The 23,812-nt window shown below is 31.0% G+C and overlaps 1 long non-coding RNA gene across 2 annotated transcripts; it reads left to right on the top strand.

Moving 5' to 3' along the window:
* Positions 1-3,815: 3,815 nt before the first annotated feature.
* Positions 3,816-23,481, top strand: LOC145086404 (uncharacterized). 2 transcript variants are annotated; one of them, XR_013700429.1, is made up of 4 exons: positions 3,819-4,506; positions 5,757-5,919; positions 10,189-10,259; positions 21,676-23,481. It is a non-coding gene; the product is annotated as an uncharacterized LOC145086404 (long non-coding RNA). The 2 variants fall into 2 exon arrangements; XR_013700428.1 differs by lacking the exons at positions 10,189-10,259; positions 21,676-23,481 and having other exon boundaries at positions 3,816-4,506; positions 5,757-6,794.
* Positions 23,482-23,812: the final 331 nt, after the last annotated feature.

Below are 23,812 nucleotides of genomic sequence, written 5' to 3'. Positions count from 1 at the left end.
CTTGACACGAGCACGACACAAACACGAATTCAAATTTCAGTTTCGTCCCAATTTCGTTTTGTGTCGTGTATTTTTTTCGTGTCATGTCATCAATTGCCACCCCTAGTAAACTGTGAGTTCAATTAATGGATCTCTTTCCCACTTTCAAAGTAAGTGTAAATTATACTTACTGGTTCACGGTTGTATCTGCTATGAATCATTATTCATCCGTGTTTTCAGATAAATTGAGTGAATTTTATGTTCTTGGACCTATTAGCGTTTGTGATTGTTTGTGTATCATTATGTGTATGTTTACGTGTCAATTAATCGAGCTGTTTCTTGTTTTTATAATGGTAGTTAGGCTGTCATTAAATAGGAGTGGTTTTCCCATTCAATTCTTTATTCCCTAGCTGTATTTGTGATTCCTTCTATCAGTAAAGTTCTTTTAAAGAGATATTCATTGCTAAATTAGTAAAAGCTATCTGAGTTTTATTTAACGGTTCTTTTCATTCCACCTCAACATGTGTTTTTCTTGCATTCCTTGATAGAGTAGAGTTTGATAGAGTAAAATGATATATTATAATTGTTAACTTATTTATATTTATATAATATTTAATAACACCAATGTTTTTAAAGAAAATGTTAACTTCATTTAAATTAAAGTTTGTTATCTTTCTAAAATTAGCCACAAAGATTTGTTTTTATTGTAGAAGTATTCTGAGATTTCTTGGTATTTTATTCAAATTCATCTTTTATTTTAGTATACAATTATTTTTAGGTGATGAACAAAAAGCTTGACGTATTATTTCAAACAAACATGAGATTCGTTTATGTGTTGATTATTAGTGGTAAATCTTCATTTGATTAAAGTTTATCTCCCTAAAATAATATTTATGTCTTTGTTTACCAATTTAATTTCAATTTGGGTGTGCATACAAACCTCCTTTTAATTTGGTAGCAAGCACCAATATATGTGACGCTATATAGTGATGTCATCACTATTAAGTTTGCTACATTTTTGTTTTTGGCATCCTAAATGTATAATAGGCTTGGTTCCTTTTATATTTATTGACTTAACAGAAAATTATGTTGAATGGTTCATATCTTTTTACTATAACATTTAAGTTATGTTAAAATCATAAACCAAAACGGCAAATACACACACACACACATATATATATATATATATATATATATATATATATATATATATATATATATATATATATATATATATATATAAAATAGTAGATGGAAAATTTAAAATTATAGTTTTAAAAAGAAAAGAAAGACAAAAAAGCATGGTTGTTTATAGAAGATAAACTAAAAGTGAATTCTAAAAAAAATAATATTTTCAACCGTATAGTAGACTATAAATCTATTTGTTTGTTTGTTTTCTTTTGTTTGTGAGTATTATATCGAAATCGTTGCATAACTTTTTAATAAGTTACATGACATATGTGGTAATTAACCACCATTTTTTTTTATTTTGTTATAAAAAAATCACTCTTAGCTGCAAAGGAATTCCATTGCGGCTACTATAATCTACTATTGTTGGTTTTCGCAGGTATTTATGATGACAAAACTTTTCATTAATTTACATTGCTAGCGCACGAGTCGATGTGTTCGACATGGATGTCGAACATTGACAGATCTAAGGCTTTGAGAGTGGGGGCACATGCTCCCAATGGCTAAAAGAACTACATATAAATACATCAATTATTTTAAATTTTACTTAAAAACTTCTTTACGTTTTTGAAAAGATTCAAAAGTGCCCTTAACAAAAGAAAATGTTGGAATCGCCACTGATGTCGAACCCTATAGAGAGGGTGAAGGTGGGTGTCTACATATACCTTATAACACATTGCCCGGGATGGAGAACTAATCATCTCCTTATAAGGGTGTGGATATCTTCCTTGTCATAGCATATTTTAAAACCTTGAGGGCAGTAGATCCCCTTTAGAACTTTGTGGTTAAGCATATGACATTCGTGTGAAGTTTCCCAACGGGTGGCCCAAAATGGATAATATTGTGATACATGTCGAATGTTTTATTACAAAGAAAGGGAAAACAACTTAGGAGGGTAATGAACTTTTTATATTTTTTACATTTAAACAACTTATGTTTTTGTATATGATAGACCATGGAACTTGTTAAATGTTACCATTGACATAGTCAATGTATGCATGATTACCACTTTTCTTTTGGATACTTAATCATAAAAATATGCCACGATCTATTTAAAAAACAATAATAGCTTGCATAGTATAACATATCAAAGCCTAAACATATTTATAATCTTCAACAAAAGAACATACCACCCTTTTTATCTTTCAAAATCACATGTAATCATTACATACTCTTACAAAGAGTTTATTTATTTCTTAAAAACTATTATCTTTCAAAACTATTTCAAACACTATTTACTCTTTCAAGAGTTTATTTAATCAAACCACATTCCAAAAACGCTTTAAAACCATTAAGTACGTAAACTTAGATTATGCTTTTATCTTTCATAAATAAATCAAGAATAAGAATTTTCAAGAAACCATAGAGTTAAAACTCATTATCAAACCATGTATCTCATTAGGAAAAGTCATATGTACTCACCTTACTAGTTACCGAAACTAACTATCACTTTGACATCTAGCCTCCACTTGGTGCGCTTGATGAATCTCTTGCCAAAAATCTTTTCAAAGAGCACATGAAACTCTGTAGAACTTGTCTTAACTTATTAAGAGCTTAATTACAACCCATTTCCACAATGATCACTCATATGCTATTATAACATTTCCACAATGATCACTCATTTGATCATCGAATTTAACATTTCAGCTTTATATTACAAAATCAATCGAACTCCATGAACTTGGTTTTTACATGACTTGGTTAATTAAGTCCTTAACTCAATTTCATGTTCCCATTAATTTCATGAATTAGGGTTTGGAGCCATTATCTCCAAATTCACCAATTTCACCATAACTTCTTGGAATTAAGCTTAGAATCAATCTCATAATACCAATAACAACATTAAACTATGAATTTAAGCACTTGAATCGAATTCTAATAAACTTACTTAAACTCCAATCATCGAAGCTTGTTTAAACTCAGGAGAAAGAACACTTTACCTTAAGTTAAAGTAGTAGAAGTTTGATCTTTGCCCCCTTTAAAATCTCTTCAGGACCTTAGCTCCAAATCATTGAAATCGCCCTTGAAGAAGCTCTGGAACATTGTCTCTCAAAATGGTGAAATGAAGAACAAATGACCGATTTCAGCAAGATAAACATCATTCCTGTTGGTGGGTTGTCGTGTAACTCACATGTATACCTCACATACCTTTAAGTTGTGTAACGTTCCTTTCTAGACACATCATGTTGCATCTGTTGCCATAACGACACACTTTAAACACATCATGTAAGTCTCACCTTACGCGTCCTGTTTCTCATAGTAGGATTCCCTTTTCTGAAATAGCAACCTACGTCATCTTCTTATCATCTTCTTATGTCAAATTCCTTTAAGCGTTGCATAACACTAAGTTAAATGCCGCGTAACCTGCAGTTCATCAGACTCCATTCATGCAACAAATTTCCAGTTTAGCACAAACGTTCTTCTTTCTTTACATCCCCATAACTTCACTAAGTCACTTTAGACTGAATAGCTACAAATCTTAATCAATTAAGTCACAAAGTTGATACCTAAAGTTATAAAAAATCCCATTTTATCCTTATGGTTAAGATACATCATCTCCTCGCTTAATTCACTTAAACCAATATTGTATCTTACAATAAGGATTACTTTTATTGATTTCAACAAATTTATAAAGGCAAATACTCATAATTTCATGATATTCATATTATCGAACAAATTACCTTTTTATTTTATTCGGATGTTACCTCATTTACACCTTATGCACACCAAGAAGCCCTATTAAAGAACTTGCCTCTCAACCTCAACTGATACGTGTTCTTCTTCTTCCTCTTCAAATGAATGACATGTTTTCTCTTCAATAACCCTCACCTTTCCCCAGATCACCCAGCCCTATCTCTCCAACTACAAAACCCATAATCCTCCACTCGTGCCCATCACCATAATCCTCGTCTCGCCGGAAAAAAACTTATCCTTCTTCTCCGTCTAGCTGCTCCACCATCTCCTGCACCATCACCGACATTTTCATTGATCCTGAAATCAAAGAATCCGATGCAAGTTTTTCATCAAAATTCTCCTGGAGTGATCGCTGGTATGCTATATCCCGAATCTAGAACCTCGATCCAAACCTCCCAAACCCGTTTACTCTCCTCCATCGCGATCTCTGTATCCGGTTCGACATGATTAACAACTAACGCGTTGCGTTTGGAAGAGCGCACAAGGCCAATCTGTTGAACCCTCCCCTTCTTCCGACCACCAATTTCTAATCCCCCTTAAAAGAACCCAATAAACCCAACTAACCCTGATGTTTTAGATAGACATCAAACATCAATAAAATCTTTCAAAACCACTTCGCGTTTCAAGCCCTACAAACGTTTGCAGGTATGTACAACCTGATATAACCTTGCATCTTTGTGGTTGCTTCTATAATTTGTTTTTACTCTGTGTATGTGTACCTATTATTTGTGACACACGCTTATGTATATTTAGATTCTGCCCACCAACTATTTGTTAAAATGCTTGAATGAAATATTTGATTTCCATCCAAACAGACAGACATACCAACATACTGTGTGTCCCTACTTGCACATGTGGAGGTAAACTGTGAGTCCGATTAATCGACTCTCTTTCCCACCTTCAAAATAGGTGTAAATTGTATGTATTGATTCACGTTTGTATCTGCTATGAATCATGATTCATCCTTGTTTTCTCATGAATTGACTAAATTTTACGTGTTCTTTGACATATTAGCGTTTGTGATTGATTGTGTATCCTTATGCTTATGTTTACGTGTCAATTGATGTTTCTTGTTTTTATCGTGGTAGTTAAGACTGTCACTAAATATGACTGGGTTTCCCACCCAATTTTTTATTCCCATGCTATATTTGTGATTCCTTATTTTAGGGATAAACTGTAATCAAATCAAGATTTAAACTGCATCAGATACCAAGATATCTCAAAATTTGGCTACTTTTAAAAGAAAATTTCCATCGCTAAATTAATATAAGCTATCTGAGTTGTATTTTAACGGTTCTTTTCATTCCACGTGGACGTGTAATTTTCTTCTATTCCTTGATAGAGTAGAATTTGATAGAATAGAATGATATATTATAATTGTAAATTTATTTCTACTTATATAATATTTAATTAATTAAAGTAAAATTTAACTTTAGTTAAATTAAGTTTCGTTATCTTTCTAGAAGTAGCCAAATTTTGAGATATCTTGGTATCTGATTCTGTTTAAATCTTGATTTGATTACAGTTTATCCCTAAAATAACATTTTTATCTTTGTTTACCAATTTAATTCATTTGGGTTTCTAGTTATGCATACAATTCTCCTTTTAATTCAGTGCTTCAATCACAAGCACCAATATATGTGACACAATACACTGATGTCATCACTGTTTGTTAAGAATTCTTTTGTCTTTTTGTAGATTTGATGTATAGGATCTTGAGAGTTTGCTATATTTTTGTTTCTAGCATCCTAAATGTATAACAAGCTTGGGTGCTTTTATATTCATGGACTTATCAAAAACCTTCCACTTTCATCCATTGTGTCCACTCTCTCGATATTTCTTACCGATTTTATCCCTGTCTGATCAGTTGAGCTTTTATCTCTCCTCCTTTGTAGTTTCTGAACATCATCTTGAAGACCCCTTACCTGAAAATAACAGAAAAAGAGGGAACCTATTAACTACATTTTTGGATGAGATTGATGCTAATTAGTCAACAAGGTGAATCAAGAAGTGAAGCATGAAGCAAGTAGGCGTTTCAAAATAGAGTTACTTATCCAGGTTAATCTTTTTCCCTTTAATTGCAACATGAAAAACCTACCTAATTATAGTGATTTCATCCAATACAAAAACAATTTTCATTACCCTGATTTGGAAGATTTTCCAGAGTACAATGCCTTAATAAGAAAAAAATGAACATATACCGAAAGCATTAGATGAATATGAAAATAGGATGTTACAATAAATAGAGCTTAGGTCATATTTGGTTAAGTAACTTTTGGTTTTGTGTTCATTTGGTTACTTAACTCATTTTAAGTTTTATTAGTCACCGAACTTGTAAATTTATGCTAAAATGGTGAATGGTCATTAAATTTTTGCTTTGATCACTTAACGTTTGGCTTTGTGCTCATTTAGTCGTCTAACTTTTGAAATTTTGCTCATTTAGTCATTAAACTTTTAAAATAAAGTTATAAAAACAAATTATAAAAAACTTTTAAAAACTAAAATGTGACCAAGTGTGCACAAACTCAAAAGTTAAGTGACCAAAAAAAATGTTTCATGATCATTTCGGCACAAATTTACAAGTTCAGTCACCTTTTAAAACATAAAATGAGTTAAGTGACCAAATAAACACAAATCCAAAAATTAAGTGACCAAATATGACCTTAACCCTAATAAATAAATAAAAGAAAATACGTTGCCATTTCTTACACTTATCCCATGGAAGTACACCTTCAAATGTCCATATAGTAGATATTATGAACCTGTGTATCTTTGGAGTGTATGCCAGTGTTTTTATGTTCTGAAACTAAAACATAATAGTATATGAAGAAAAATATGTATTTTCATTGGTTTTTGTATAAAACATAATAGTTTATGAAAAAAAATGTATATTCATTGGTTTTTGTTTTTATATTCATAACAATATAAAATCATGACATTTTGCTTCGACCATGTGGAATTTTCCATGTGTGTGCTGGTGAATCTTCCGTGTGAGGTTCATAATTAATCTAGAAATAACTAAAGGATATATGAAGAATCGTGTAAAATAACTCTGATTACGTTGTCAATGTAGCTGACATAAATCCGTTTGTTTTGTGCAATTATTTTGGCCATCATGCAAATTTCTTATCATTTACGTTATTTACGTAAAACTTTTATAAATATAGCTCTTTCTTGTCTTTGTTTTATTCAATCATGTTATTTTCCCATAGTTGCTACGTAGTAATGAGAGAATATTTTCCGCAAACTTTTAGCAAAAAAGTAGAAGATAGACTGACAGAGAACACACACACACACAAAGGAACAATATTTGACGTGGTTCGGTCTATGTGACATACGTCTAGACGGTATAGGAGGGGGTATTCTTTTTCACAAGCTTAAACAAAGATAAACAATACAAGTAGTCAGAGCATCCACAATGGGGAGTTTAATGGAAAAGTTGAATGAGGTGTCATGCCTACTTGTCATTCAATGGATACAACTCCACCATTGTGAAATGCCCCTTGGCATTTAATGGATTTGGAGTTCAATGACCATTGAACTCTTCAATGGGAAAAAGGAAAGTATTTAAATCTTTAAATAAAAATTCTTTTAATATGTTCCATTGAACTTGTAGAGTTTAATGCATTGTGGAATAAAAATGAATAGAGTTGTATGGAATAGTGAATGATGATGTAGCACTCCATTGAACTCTATAGAGTTCAATGCATTGTGGATGCGCTCAAGTACAATACAAAAGACCACCCTTTAAAATCTATCTACAACCTTTATTTATAGACCAAGATCAACATAAAAACGCTGAAGGTTCATGCTCTTGCATTCTTAGGCCACCCTATAAAATCTATCTACAACCTTTATTAATAGAACAAGATCAACATAAAAATGCTGGAGGTTCAGGCTCTTCCATTCTTAGGCCCAAATGGATGTTAACAAATCATAAGACGCAGTGCAATTGCTTCTAGAATCTCTAACCTTGAGAGAATGTGCATGGCCTCCTGCTCTACACCTTGGAGCGCATTCACCATGCAAGGGACATATTCTCCATGCTTAGCGCACCCTTGGACCTTTATGATTAACGTAGCACATTCGTGAGAAACAAGGGCATATCTTTCATGGTAGAGCGCATTCTACAAGACTTTGAGTGCATTTAGAAGTATTAAAACATCCATCGATTGTATTTTCCATAGCAACACATTCTTCATTAGGATGAGCGTCCTCTAAGTGCTTAGCGCATTTGGTTTGTACATTTGGCTAAAGCTCCAACACTTTATCAAAAGCTCTATCTCTAATCCAAATGTTCCATTATGTCTTGCAGGTCTTTCAATATTCATGACATGCTCAACATATTTACCAATCTCCACCTTAACTTGAGTATATTTTAAGCATTAACTTATACTTTAAGCTCTAGAAAGTAAGAACTTTCTGCTTCTTCATGCTAATTTGCTCTATAGCGATTAGCTCTTGTAAACATCTACTAAGTTTAAGAAAATCTTGAACTTCTTCGTGAGTGATGACTTTGTCAACATATATGTTGAGTTCACCTTGGTATCAATCTTTAGGATATAGAATTTGTCTTCCTCAAGAACGCCAGGAATAAAATTCAACATGTAATCAATATGGTTTATCTTCTCATTGTAAACTGAATTTCGCAAGACACTAAGCACTCTGACGTTCAACCCAAGACTCTCAACTAAACCATGTAACCATAAACACTCCTTTAGTCATCGACATGTATTCAGTTTCAATTGTAGACAAGTCAACAACATCTAATTTTGTCGACTTTCAACTAATAGCACATCCAAATAAAGTGAAAATATAATAAGTGATTTTCTTTTCAACATATCACCGCCATGGTCCGGGTCAACATATCCAATCAAGTCCTTATATATTTTAGCACTATACATATGATAAACATCATACGTTTCTTTCAAGTGTGTCATAATCCATTTGACCGCTTTCCAATGAGTTTTTATCATATTACCCATAAACCTACTTATTACAGTAACTTTGCATGAGCCAAATCTGGTATGGTAGAAACCATCACATACAAGAGACTTTTAGCACCACTCGAATATTGAACCCGTGTAATCTCTTTCTTCATTCATAGTTGGTATAGTACTCCGATCAAGTTTGAAGAAGTTCCAACGGGATTGGACTGGTAAAAAATAGAACTATTTCAACACCTTTCCATGTATTTTGTTGAGAAATGTATACAAATCTTGCTCTTCTATCCTATTGAATCTCCATCATTGGTATATTCTTTGTAGCTTCCTAATCCTTCATCTCAAATATATTTTCAATAGCGCCTTTAAATCATTAATCCTATCTATATTCTTGGATGCAATGAGCATATCATCCGTGTATAAAAACAACTATACATCAGACAATTCAATCAAGTAAACATAATTATCGAACTGGATTTAAATATTGTCGTGCAAAATCATAAACAAATCAAATTTTTTTGTACAATTGTCTTGGAGATTGCTTCAAACCTTAAAGAGATTTCTTGAACAAACTTACGCGATTGGAATCAACGAACCTTTTTGGCATGGACATGTAGATCTCCTAATCAAGACTACCATTAAGAAATGCAGTTTTGCATCAAACTTCATAAGTTCTCGATCAAATGCACTTACAGTGGCCGAAAGGCTCTGAATCTTTTTGTGCTTTACCTCTTGACATTCGATTCTTTATTTATTTGAGAACCCTTTTGCCACCTACCTTGTTTGGAACAATTAAAATACCATTATTCATTCTTTTCTTTTAAAGGCTTATATTTTCATCCCATTAGTTTTGCTACTTCTAATAATTGGATAATTCATTCTTCTTCAATGATTATATTTCTTCATTCATTATCCATTAACCAATTGATTATTTACATGTTACAGCCACTTTGTAAGATCAAGACTCCCTAATTACTAATTTGATTTGAGCTTTTTAACATTATCATGTATTTGTCCTTTTTGGCTGAATATTTGGTTACGAATTTGATTTGAGCTTTTTAACATTATCATCTATTTTTCCTTTTCATATGATTAACATATGTGCTTGAAAATGTATAGACAACTTGTGACATATAACAAGGTTAATTCTCCACTACTCTGAATGCTTAAATCTGTATGTATTTATGTATGTATCTCATAGTCGTAGGATCACATGAAGTAGTTACTATTATTACGAGAACAAATGGATGTAATATAGACTGTTTATTTGGATGTATATCATATATTTTCGCTTATATAGTTTAATTGTGTTAAACTATAATAAATAAAAAGATATGAGTTATAGACTTCTAGTGCTAGTATAACATGAAGCATACGTATACAGGTTGGTACATGCAAAACCGAGGCATCACAAGTTGATATCAGAAAAGTGAACTAATTTTTGCCTTATTTCAGGTTAGCTTACACTTAAACTTGGAAATAACAATATATTATATATGTACCTTAAAAAAAGCTATCATGGCTATATGTTTCATACACTCTGGAAAATTCGAAAGTGTTTTTCCCACTATTGTTTCGGATGGTTGCAAGAACCACTTGATAAAAATCTGATCCCACTAAGATCTCTCGGTTCCAATACCATCTAATCAAATTCCATCCCATGATAAACAAATGAGCATCTACAATAATCTCGACCTATATATTTAACAACAACGAGGACGAAATGTCTGAAGCAACGACTTCATGCTTATGTATCTATTGGAATATATGAATTGGCAAGCTAAAGAATATATGCCTCCACCTTGTGTAGTACATCCTCTACCAGGAGTTATGTTAAGCATAGTTAGAGAAATCCTTCAACTCTTATATGTTTGAGTTAGATAGATCTAGATGAACCCCTAAACATGATGATAGGGAGTAACCACCAATGTGCCCTTATATAAAAATAAGTACATCAACAAAGAAACTATGCCATTAAAGCTTGGAAGAATGATGAAGGGAAATACAAGAAAGATGGGAATAAACCACCCAACTCCTGTATCAAAGCCAAACGTAGATTAACCACATAAAAAACGAGTTATCTCAACAATTTCCTTAATTTCTCTAGACTCCACAACGAGGATGGAACCTAACGAATTAGGAACCCATCCGTTGAAGCAGCAATTTAATATATGTAGAAGATATGTAGAGATATTACATGTAAAATGTAACAAATACAAATACAAAAGGGGAAGTTTTCTTATTTCCCAAATTTTTGAAAATTATCATCCTGAAAGGATAGATTTTCTTATTTCACTAAATTTTGTACAATATATTATGTATGAAAGGACTATATTTTGTCACTAATATCGATTACATGTTATCTCTTAAAGATGACAAATACTACAATAGAAAATCACCACTTAGACGACGACCATATCCAAAATGACCTGATTTAGAACATATATATATATATATATATATATATATATATATATATATATATATATATATATTAATGAAAGAGTAGAAATCAATCAAATTATATAATAAGTCATCACCGGAGTTGAGTACTTGGGATGTCGCCAAGAATCAGGATTTTGGAATGGTAAATCTCAAACTTTATGAAAGGGTATAAGATTAAGACAAAGAGCTAGACACTCAAAATTGGGAACTTGAGTTTAGATGCACAATTTAGGAATAAGAGTTGAAAATTGAAAAAAAAAAGTTGTCCTAAAAGATCAACGATCGACTACTCTCTTGTAAGAGTAAAAAAACGAACTCCAAAATGGTCCAAACAATGGATTAAACTACAATGTAAACTATCTTTAGAGGATACCTTGACCGACCATACGTCTCAAGGGTTTAGATGCTCGTTACATGCACGTTGTTATCCACACAATCTTTGGTTTTAGTAGACATCTTTGTGTGTGTGCATGTGTGCGTGTGTATACATATGTTAGGGAAAAGTAAAAAGCTTACGTCTTCATGTATGAATCTTGGAAAATAGGAGTAGGGTCCACATAAATTATTCTACTTTAACCGAAGGTCATGCATGTATTTTCCCTGACATACATACATATGTACATAATACGTGCATGCGTGTGTGTGTGCTCTAACTGAAGATTGTGTAGATAGTTGCGTGCTACTAACGACTCGCTAAATCCTCAAGACGAATTACAGAACAAGGTATCCTCTAGTTGACATTTTTGTTTGATCCATAGCTTAGCCCTTTCTGACATGTTCAGTTTTTTACTCTTCCAAAAGTGTACTCTATGCTTGATATTTACTTGGACGCATCCTTTTGCGATTTTCAACTATTTTTCATAGATTCCACATTCAACCATGAGTTCCAAATTCTAGGGTCATGTTCTTCATATTGATCTCGTACCCTTTCATATACTTTGTGATTTACCATTCCTACAACCTAGTTCTAACCTTCATCCTTTTTCTTGACCCCCACTATGACAACTTGTTTTTTGATTTTTACCATTTCATCATTATATGTGTATTGACTTGGCCTTTTTGGATATGATCGTCTTCTGAGTGGTAATTTTCTATGGTAGAATTTGCCATCTTTTAAGAATAGCATTTTTCAATAATAACGATAAAATAAAGTTCTTTCATATATAAGGTAGCATACAAAACATTTAGGAAAAAATAAGAAAATTACCCCTTTTGGTATGACAATTTTCAAAACTTGGGAAAATATGAACATTTTCCTTTTTTCCATCTATATTTTGTTACATGTCTTCTGTTCGGTATGTCTCTTGGGTTTTGTCCCCGTAGCAAAGCCTAGTGAAATTAGAAAAATGGTTGAGACAACATAGTTCTTCCCTCACATGGTTGATGTGAGTTTGGCTCTGATTTAGGAATTGGGTGGTTTCTTCCCGTCTACCTCCTATTTCTCTAAATTATTCTTCCAAGTTCATGATATAGTTTCTTTATTGATGTATTTATTTTGTGCGATGACGCATTGTTGTTAGTCTTTGTCATCCAATTTAGTTCATTTATATTTGCCCAACTCAAACGTGTAGGAGTTGGACGGTTTTCTCCAACTATGCTTCATGTGATATCTTTTGGTGGAGGATTTACTATACAGGGAAACACTTTTTTTTTTGAAACCAACTGATGCGTACGCACACACGCACAGAGATTTTTGCCACACACATACACGCGTCCATACACACAAGTACACAACATAAAGTCACACAGATACAATCTCATGCATAACAACAAACACATGAGATTGTAAAAACAAATATATAAAAAGTCTAACTTTTATAAAAAAATCGTCGGTATCTTTTGAATTGAAAATGTTATAATAAATACTCTTTCTACCCTAATTATGTGTATCCGTGTATTTATGTATAATGATACAAATCCTAATATACTAACTAAAAGTGAAAATGAATCAAAGCTATTACACGGTTATTCTAGAAGAAGTAATAAGGGTAATTCTAGAAAATGGTTAAGATCTGTTATATATATATATATATATATATATATATATATATATATATATATATATATATATAGCAATTAGATTGACATCAGTTTGAGAAAGACTGTTGATAAACGTGGCTTCAACCTCGGGTTTTTGAATATATATATATATATATATATATATATATATATATATATATATATATATATATATTTCTTAGTAATGTTTAATTACTGCTTGTTTGTTAGCTTGAGAAATCTTCATTTTCTCCCATCATTTTGAATGAAATTGGTGATTAAGCCATGGAGGAGAGGAATCTTTTGCTTCTTGATAATGAAAAGTCCATGACATGATCCATGGAACTTTGAATAACATGGTGAATTGCAACATATATTCAAATTCTGGAATTTTTTGAATAAACAATTCCTTAAATTTGAGATATCCAGCATAAATTTCTTTTGGTAAAATTTTTGGAAAAATTCTCATATATTTATACCAATTGATAAACCATCTTGGATATTTACATATGAAGTTCAAATCAAAAAAGATAAACCACAAATGTGAATAATTCCGAATAAAGAATGCCTTAGTCCACGCATCTTGATAATCATAATAAGAAAATTTGGGATAAGCTGGATAACTTATAAGAGGTTTTTCAGAGTGAAGATTTGGAGTCCAATTTTCTAGAGAAATGATTTTGATAATATGAGCTTTGCTGAAATTAATGTTTCCTTCTTTTGAATTAGAACGATGAACAAAATTAACTGAATCCGATTTTTGCAAAATAGCTTGATAATATTCTCGAGTTTTATATGAATCTACATAAAAGGTTTTCCCTTGACCAAAGAGGTGATTTGTGAGAATATGAAAACCTTGATGTAAATGAACTGGTATCAGAGCCAAGAAAAAGTTTTTTGGGTGGTTATGAGTAACATATTTATTTAAAATTTATTTAATTTTGGTTTAATATTCTCTAAGAAATTTATAAGTTTTAATAAGCATGATTCAGAGACAAGACCAGTGATTGGTTGGATTAGCGTAAGACGCGCGGATAAGGGCGTAAGACGCGCGGATAAGGACGTAAGTCGCGGTGCCGGACCACAATCATCGTCAGGACGATTCCCCTCAGTTCATTATTATTAAAACAAGTAAGTTTCCTATAGAATTTTAAAGCAAAATTAATTAAATATGAGTAAATTTTCAGGCATACTATCCAAAAAATATATTCCTGGTAAAAATATCAGCAATGAACAAGATTATGATGATAATCAAATAAGTTGTATTGAAGAAACCGTTAATAACATAGAACAAAGTTTGAATAATTGGACAATGCCTAAAACTAATGTTAATACAATATATGAAATAGGAACTTTTGATTATTTTCAAGGTTACTCTATTAAAATGATGAAACAAACTTTGTCTATTGGTCAAAACCAACAAAATTTTACATTTGTTATCATCGCGATCTATTCTAGAACATAGAACGAAATATAAATTTTTACACGTCGGTTTAGTTTAAATTGCTATCAAACCTTTATTTACACTTGGAATAGATGCTCATGTTCTCCTTATTTTAAGAGACGATACATAAAGATTTTCAAAATTCCATTTTAGCTATGGTTGAGACAAATATTGCTAACGGACCATTTATTTCAATTGTTATCCAAGTTTTTTTGTAGGATTATTTGATAAAATTTTTTTAGACACTTTAGTATTAACTGTAGAAACAAAAAATTTAGAATTTAAAGATGATACAAAACCTTTAGCAATAATTTATCGTGTTTGTTACAAAACTATGACAACTACATTTAAACCAAAAACTCGTCTATCAAGTCCTAAAAATGAAACACTTATTTTTGAAGCAAATACTAACCATACCAAAGTCCATACGCCAAAAAGATTAAAATGGTCTGATATAACTCAATCATGTAAATGGTTCAGTAGATACAAAATTTTCTTCCTTAAATATTTCATCATCCAGATTATCAACTTCGTTTACCCCAAAAACAAGCTCTTCAAAATCTTCATTTTCAAAGTCAAGATCTTTAAAATTAAAAACTGTTGACTATACTAATTCTATTCCCAAACCTTTATATCAAGATGATCAAAATAGTGAAAATAGTCTTCCTAGTCCTACTATATCAGATTTTATTGATGAACTTCAAAATTTTAAACAACAAATATGAGCTTTAAAGTACAAATAAATTGTTCAAAAGATAATAAGCTTTGGACTAATATGTTAAAAAGACATTGAAAAATAAATTCTAATAAATGCAAATCTATTCAACATTTATAAGAAACTAGAATTCAAGAAAATAAAAATTTATACAAAATACCTCCATATACTAATAAGTATAATAAACAAATAGATTTTTTTTAGACTAACGATAAGAATAAAAAAATACGAGAAATCATGAAGTCATAATTTAGAGTCAATAAAACATATTTCTTCAATCCTAACTGTGACAACCCAAAATTTTACATGAAAATTTAAACTTTTCAAAACCAATCCGGGTAAATAAAATTATTCAAACATCAACATAATTCTCAAATTGTTTTCAAAATGATTTTATATCAGAGTTCCTAGAAATCCTAAATCATAAAATGTGAAGATGTGTACGTCACGCATTCGCCTTGCCATGGTCACCTGAAGTACCTGAAACCAAAAATCAATAAATGTAAACTCGAAGGCTTAGTGACTTACCCCCAAATACCAACATATAACATCCAGTAAAATAATAACAAACAACATGTATAATGAGCCTTCAACATGACTGGACAGCCTCGCGGGGTCTACAACCTATCTGGACCGTTCACGAGCCTTCGGCATGACTGGACCGCCTTGTAGGGCCTACAACTTATCCGGACCACTCGTCGGGCCTTCGGCATGACTGGACCACCTCCCAGGGCCCACAGCCTATCCGGATCGCCCCGGGTATGTTGGCCTTCCGCACAAAGCAGGACCGCCTTAACCCAACCACAACCATATATGTTGACATATACAATAACACAATATCAATCAATAACAGGCACAAATCATACAGATCACTAAGCATATCATTATCATATCTATCAGGATACTTATCTAACAAATCATACTAGCATAATAACATCCTATAATCAGGACAACAAACTAAAGGGCCGACCTTGGTGCCTTAAATCCTGTTGATATAGTGAGAATAACTCACCTAACAAGTAGTGCAGAACTGAACTAAGAGTCTTCAACCGCTATCTCACCGAGAACCTCGACTGTCTAAATGATGAATACTAAATTAATAATGGAATCTTAAAATTGTCAAAGGGTCCATATTGTCCATTTCCCTAATTTGGGCCCAAGGCCCAATATCAACCCACTAATCCAAGTCCGTATGCACAAGCCCAACAATGGCCCAATTTTCCTAATTGGGCCTAACCCCTAATTTGGGCCTTACCATAGGACCCCTTATCAGATTGACCCAACTTCAAATATCCAGGGCCTAACAAGGCCTAAGTCTAAATAGTATAACAACGGCCCATCCCAAAGTCCACAAGTCAAAAGTCCAAACTAAGGACGTACGCGGGGTGTACTCCTCCGGTACGCTGGGCGTACGCCTGCCCTATGTTGACCGCCATCGGGGTGATTGACCCCGTACGCCGGGCGTATAGGAATTACGCTGGGCGTACGCGGGGTTTCACCAAAACCCTAACAAGTGCTTAATGGCTTATGCACTTAAGCCCAAATTCCAGATCCATTGACCAAATGTGCCATTGAACCATAAAGTTTCTAACTTTGTCACTTTGGACGTCCAGAAGTTCTTAACACATGGTCTTAATCTATTAAGACTTTCTTACTTCATGCATGAGACAAATCTAGCTATTGGGACCTCATTTTTATCATTTAGGACCTCTTCTAAGGTCTGAAAGGACAACTCATTTAGTTCAAGTCGTCACATGCACCATTTTTGGGACCTTTGGGACAAGAATGCTTCCATAAAGCTAAAATGACTAGATCTATAACACACAAGCATAAAGTTCCAAGCTTTTTACCTTATAGAGCTTCTAGGGCACAACACCACTTCAGATCTATAACCTTGTTCTCCTTCTCCAACTCCTTGGTGCAATGACTTCACCTTCAAAGGTTCAAAAATGCACACCAACTCACACTCTCACACACAACCAGGGTTTGGAACGTTTTCTGGGATATGGAGGCTGAGGATAATCAAAGGAAATGAGTTATAAGGGTGTTTATATAGTCTCCAACCCTAAATATTAGGGTTTCCACCTGACATGAGTACGCCTAAACGTACATAAGTGTACGCCTAACGTACTAGGGATCACCTAGTACGTCCAACGTACTCTTATGTACACTCATCGTACTCCTGCCTGACTCAAAGTTGCAACTTTAGCCCTTATACTTCTGATGGTCCAACTCAACCAACTCCAAGGACTACAAATGGCAATTAATAAACGAGGAGGGATTCGAAATATACCTGCAGAGTTCGGGATGTTACACTAACAAAAACAACCTGTTAAAATAAATTTCTCAAATTTAGAATATTAAGTTGATTTTGATTACTTAAAATATTGAGTATTATAAAGGTTACAATAATAAAAAACGAGCTTGGCACAAATTTTTTTTTCATACTACTTAAGATTTCTCCGTTTTGGCATTTGGGAAGATTATGTTTTATCAAATAAAATTCATTCTCCTTTTTTTTCAATGGTTTGAATTAATTTATTCCCCTAAACATAAAATAAATTACCCATTTAAAAATGATTTCATCACTCCTATTTTAGAGAAAAAATATAAAGATATTATTTCTAATAAAGAACTTGTTGCTAATTTTCCACAAAAAGGAGAAATTATTATTAACGATATGTTTATTGCAAATCCTTTAGTTCAATCCCCAAATCAATTAACCACTGAAAAAGGTAAAAAATTATTTACCAAATAATTATGCAAACGAAACCTTATCTAGTATTACTGAGCATTTAGTTAAAATTGAAGAAAAATTTTCAAAGATAAAAATGTTAATAAGCAAGATATAGCAAGCACTAGTAATATAAGTTTTATTCCTTGTCAAATCGATGACAATTTTAATCTAGGAAATACAGATTTAATTAACGAATTAGAAAAAAGAATTTCAAAACTTCATATCTCAAACACTAACAATATTAATAGTCTTACAAATGATGAATATGAAAATAGTGATATTAATAGTGAAACAAATTTTGAAACTCTTACTCAACAATTTATTAACAACAATGATGATATTAATCAACTCACTAATGACTTTTCAAATCTTAATAAAATTCATCAATCAAAACAAAACACTTTTGGAAGAATCCAAAGCCAACAATAAGAAATTATGGTATAGACCCTCTCTTCCAGATGTTCAACTTGAAGAACGAACTTTTCAATTTGATCGTTCTCAATATGATGGTAATTCTGTTTATGAATGGAATATCGATGGTTATTCTAAACATAAAATTATGAATATTGTACAAGAAATGACTATGACAGCTAATGCTTATAAAACTCATTATAATATTCATCTTCAAATTGTTAATATTATTACTTCTGGTTTACTAACAGTCTTAAAGGCTGGTGGGATTTCTATATTTCACAAGAAGAAAAAGATTATATTTTATCTTCTAAGAAAACAACCATTATAAAACAAGAAAGTAATCAACAAATACAAACGTTTGAAGATGATATGGTTTAATTTTTACTATTATCAAAAACTTTGTAGGAGATCCTACTACTTTTCAAGAAAAAACTTCAGAAATTTTAATGAATTTACATTGCAGAAAACTTACTGATTTCAGATGGTATAAAGATAATTATCCTATTAAAGTTTTTTCGAGACCTGATTGTAAAGAGTCTTATTGGAAGGATCGTTTTATTGCTGGTCTTCCAAAACTCTTTGCAGAAAGAGTTACACAAAAATTAAGAGAAAATTTTAATAATATAATTCCGTATCAAAATTTAACTTATGGAGATTTAATAAACTACATTAATAAAGAGGGATTAGCAGTTTGTGCTAATCTTTGGTTTAAAGAAAAGCTCAAAAAAGATAGAATTAACAGTAAAAATGAATTAGGAAAATTTTGTCAACAATATGGTTATCAGCCCTTGAATGGTCCGTCTACTTCAAAATCTAAAGTATATAAAAAAGATCTTCATAATATTTCAAGAAAAAGAAATACAATATTCCAGAAAATTATAGAAAAGACAAAGATTATGCTTTAAAATCTAAAAAACCTTATAAACCAATTTATAAAAAAATCTAAAAGAAAATCAAAAGATATTATTATTTGTCATAAATGTGGGCGTAATGGTCATACAGCTAATAATTGTTATGCTAAAACAAAAATCAATGAGTTAACGGTTTCTGAAGATTTGAAAGAACAAATAAGAAAAATTATTTTAAATACTGATTTAGATTTCGAAGAAAGTATTTCTGATTTTCAAACAAATGATTTAAATATTCTTGAAAATACTACTTGAAGTTCAGAAGAGTCTGATACATGAGAATGTATTGGTAAATGTCATTGTAATAGTTTAATCAATGTTATTACTAGTAGTTCTATTAATGTTCTTTCACAAGATGATAAAGATCTTTTAAACTCTCTAGATTCTATAAAAGATAAAAATACTTAAGAATTATTAATAAAGAAGATGCTTAATAAAACTAATAACATAACTCCTTCTAATAATGAAAATTTTAATTTAAAAAATATATATGAAAGAGTTATTGAAGCAAAACCAATTTCTATGCAAGAACTTCAAGAAGAATTAAAAATAGTAAAACAAGAAATAAAAGAAAAACTTTTAATTTTAGAAAAAGAAAAACCTTCTCCCTTTAAAAACAAAAATATAGAAATTAGTAATGAAGAAGAAAATAAAATTGAAAAGATAACTATAGGTAAAATTATAAATAATCAAGTTTCCCAAAAATGGAACACTCAAATTACCCTAGTAAAAAATAATTTTAAAATCAACATAACTGCCTTAATTGATAGTGGTGCTGACATGAATTGTATTCAAGAATGAATTTTTCTTACGCAATTCTATGAAAAAACTGCATCTAGACTTACTGGTGCCGGTGGTACAAAATTAATTGAAAATTATAAAGTTTTTGATGTTCATATTTGTAATGATCAAGATTACTGTTATAAAACTCACATAATTTTAGTAAATATCTCTCTTATCCTTTAATTCTAGGAACATCTTTTATTACAAAACTATTATCATTTTATTGTTCATGATGGTGGTATAAGAACTAATGTTTGTGGAAAAGAAATTATTTTTGAATTTTGTGAACCTCCTCTATATTCAACTATTAATGTCCTTAATTATAAAACACAACAAGCCAAATATCTGATTAACGAAATAAATGATGTTCGAATAATTAATCAATTAAATGATAATAATATTCAAAACAAAATAACAGCTTGAAAATTAAAATTTGAAAAAAAAATGTTTGTTATAATATTTCTAATGCATTTTGGAATAGAAAACAACATATTGTAAAATTATCATATACAAATTTTTTTAATGAAAAAGATATTCCTTCAAAATCTAGAGCCATTCACATGAATAATGAACTAGAAATTAGATGTAAAAATGAAATTCAAGATTTATTAAATAAAAAACTCAAGACCTTCTAAATCACCATTGTCTTATTCAACATTTTATGTTATGAATGCCGCAGAATTAGAAAGAGGATCACCAAGATTAGTTATTAATTATAAACCTTTAAACAAAGGTTTAGAATGGATTCGTTATCCTATTCCTAAGAAACGAAATTTGCTAAAAAAATCTTTATGATTCAAAAATATTTTCAAATTTTGATATGAAATCTGGATTTTGGCAGATACAACTTCATGAGGAAGATAAATACAAAACTGGTTTTAATGTTCCTTTTGGACATTTTGAATGAAATGTAATGCCTTTTGGATTAAAAAATGCCTCTTCTGAATTCCATAATATTATGAATAATATCATAATTCCTATAAGTAGTTTTGCTATTGCTTATATTGTCGATGTCTTAATTTTTTCATAATCCATTGATCAACATTTCAAACATTTAAATCAATTTCATGATATAATTTATCAAAATGGTTTAGCTGTTTCTGCAACAAAAATGTATTTATTTAAAGATAAAATTCTTTTTTTAGGACTTGATATTGTCAAAAACACTATTAGACCTATTATAAGAAGCTTGCAATTTTCTACTAAATTTCCTGATGAAATTAAAGATAAAAAGCAACTTCAAAGATTTTTAGGATGCTTAAATTATATCCATGATTTTTTCAAAGATCTAGGGATGTTAAAAATATTATTTCTAAACATTTTTTGCTCGATAGCAAGCCCTGTTAGGTAACTTTGATTTCGAAAAAGAATTTATAAAAGAAGAAAATAATTCGCTTCCTGACTTTCTTTGTCGAGAATTTTTGCAGGGAAAATGAGTTCGTCCTCCTCTTCCAAACATGATGACAAGAAGCCCGTCTCTCAAAAGCTTGTTCCATTTCCTAGTCAAAATCGTTTTTCTCCTTTAACTCCTATTTCTAAGAATTAACAATTCTATTATAATATCCTTTGGTCAAAGCTAGTTACTCCAACCAACACGGTTAGTCCTTTTGCAAAACCTACCAATCCTCAAAAACCTGTTACTCCTAGCCCTTCTACTAAAACTCCTTATGTTCTTGATCCAAATTTCTTAAGAGTCCAAATTCTTGAACATTTTCAAGTCTATAAGTTACATCAAGGTTTTCATATGCTCACAAATCACCTCTTTGGTCAAGGGAAAACCTTTTATGTAGATTCATATAAAACTCGAGAATAGTATCAAGCTATTTTGCAAGAATCGAATTCAATCAATTTTGTTCATGGTTCTAATTCAAAAGACGAAAACATTGATTTTAACAAAGCTCATATTATCAAAATCATTTCTTCAGAAAATTGGGCTCCAAATCTTCACTCTGAAAAACCTCTTATAAGTTATCCCGTTTATCCTAAATTTTCTTATTATGATTATCAAGATGCGTGGACCAAGTCATTCTTTATTCGGAATTATTCACATTCGTGGTTTATCTTCTTTGATTTGAACTTCAAATGTGAATATCCAAGATGGTTTATCAATTGGTATAAATATATGGGAATTCTTCCAAATTGTTTACCAAAAGAAATTTATGCTAGATATCTCAAATTTAAGGAATTGTTTATTCAACAAATTCCAGAATTTGAATATATGTTGCAATTCACCATGTTATTCAAAGTTCCATGGATCATGTCTTGGACTTTTCATTATCAAGAAGCAAAAGATTCCTCTCCTCCATGGCTTAATCGCCAATTTCGTTCAAAATGGTGGGACAAAATGAAGATTTCTCAAGCTAACAAACAAGAAGTAATTAAACATTACCAAGAAATATATATTCAAAAACCTGAGGTTGAAGCCACGTTTATCAACAGTCTTCCTCAAACTGATGTCGATCTAACTGCTAGTATTAAAGAGGCTGCTAGTTCTTCTCCTGAAGAACTTCAAATTTTACTTTAAGGAATTCGCCAAACTCCATCAGTTTTTGATGATTCTCCAAAATCTGTAAAAAATGATTTATTTCAATACGCTCAAGACCCTTTTGATGATCCTTATGAAGAATAAGAAATTATTATCATTAAATTTGGTGTAATACCTTCAATGTAAGGTATTTCGTTTCTTCTATTATCAAATTTATTGTTTTGTAATACGAGTGTGTGTATGAACTGTGTGAGTATACACTATATGTATGTATTTATAATGTATAAATAAATATTATCAAACTTATTATCAAAATTATTTATTCTTATCATCAATGATGATATGAAGACAAAAAACTTTAGAAGATGCTGCATGATGAGATGTTTTGTCAAAAGATGATATTTATTGGTTACAAACGACAAATTCTTCAAAAGATGAGTGACAACCACTTTCAAGGGCAACCACTTACAAGTAACTGATTGACCATTTGATCATACAACAAAATTTCCCTACAAGATTTCAAGACTTTGAAGGCTTCAAGATCATTATATATAGATATTATGTTTTATTAGAGAAGAGCAAGAAAAAATATTCACAGTCTCTAAATATTCACAGTCTCTAAAAAATGTTCATCCCATGTCTAAAAAATCCCCAAGAGTCTCTCTATCTACTAGTAGATGTTCACAGTCTCTAGATTTTCAAGTAATTCTTTCTCTAGATATATGTACTGATTGAAATTCAAGCTTAATTCAAGAAGGTATTATCTAAAGAATTTTATTCAGTTGATGTATTGTTGTTATTAAATTTATTTCTCCATGATAATTTTATTTCAAGTTCTTCTAACTATTAATTTTACAAGATTTGAAATTTTTGTTAAAATAGTGCTCGTTTTTAATAATCAAGTTAATCAAATTCATGCTTGAATTATTTAATTATGTTGAACAAAATCTTGATGAATTATATTTTTAATAGAGATATTCTTTTAAGAATACAACAAATTCAAAAATCTATAAATAATTCTGAACAAAATCTTAAGGATTCTTACAAACCAGCTAATATAGGTACAATTTTAAACAATG

The sequence above is a fragment of the Lactuca serriola genome, chromosome 2, assembly GCF_051521515.1.
Source record: "Lactuca serriola cultivar US96UC23 chromosome 2, Lser_US96UC23_V15, whole genome shotgun sequence".
Classification (NCBI taxonomy): Eukaryota; Viridiplantae; Streptophyta; class Magnoliopsida; order Asterales; family Asteraceae; genus Lactuca; species Lactuca serriola.
This window is presented reverse-complemented; position numbering and strand designations above follow the sequence as displayed.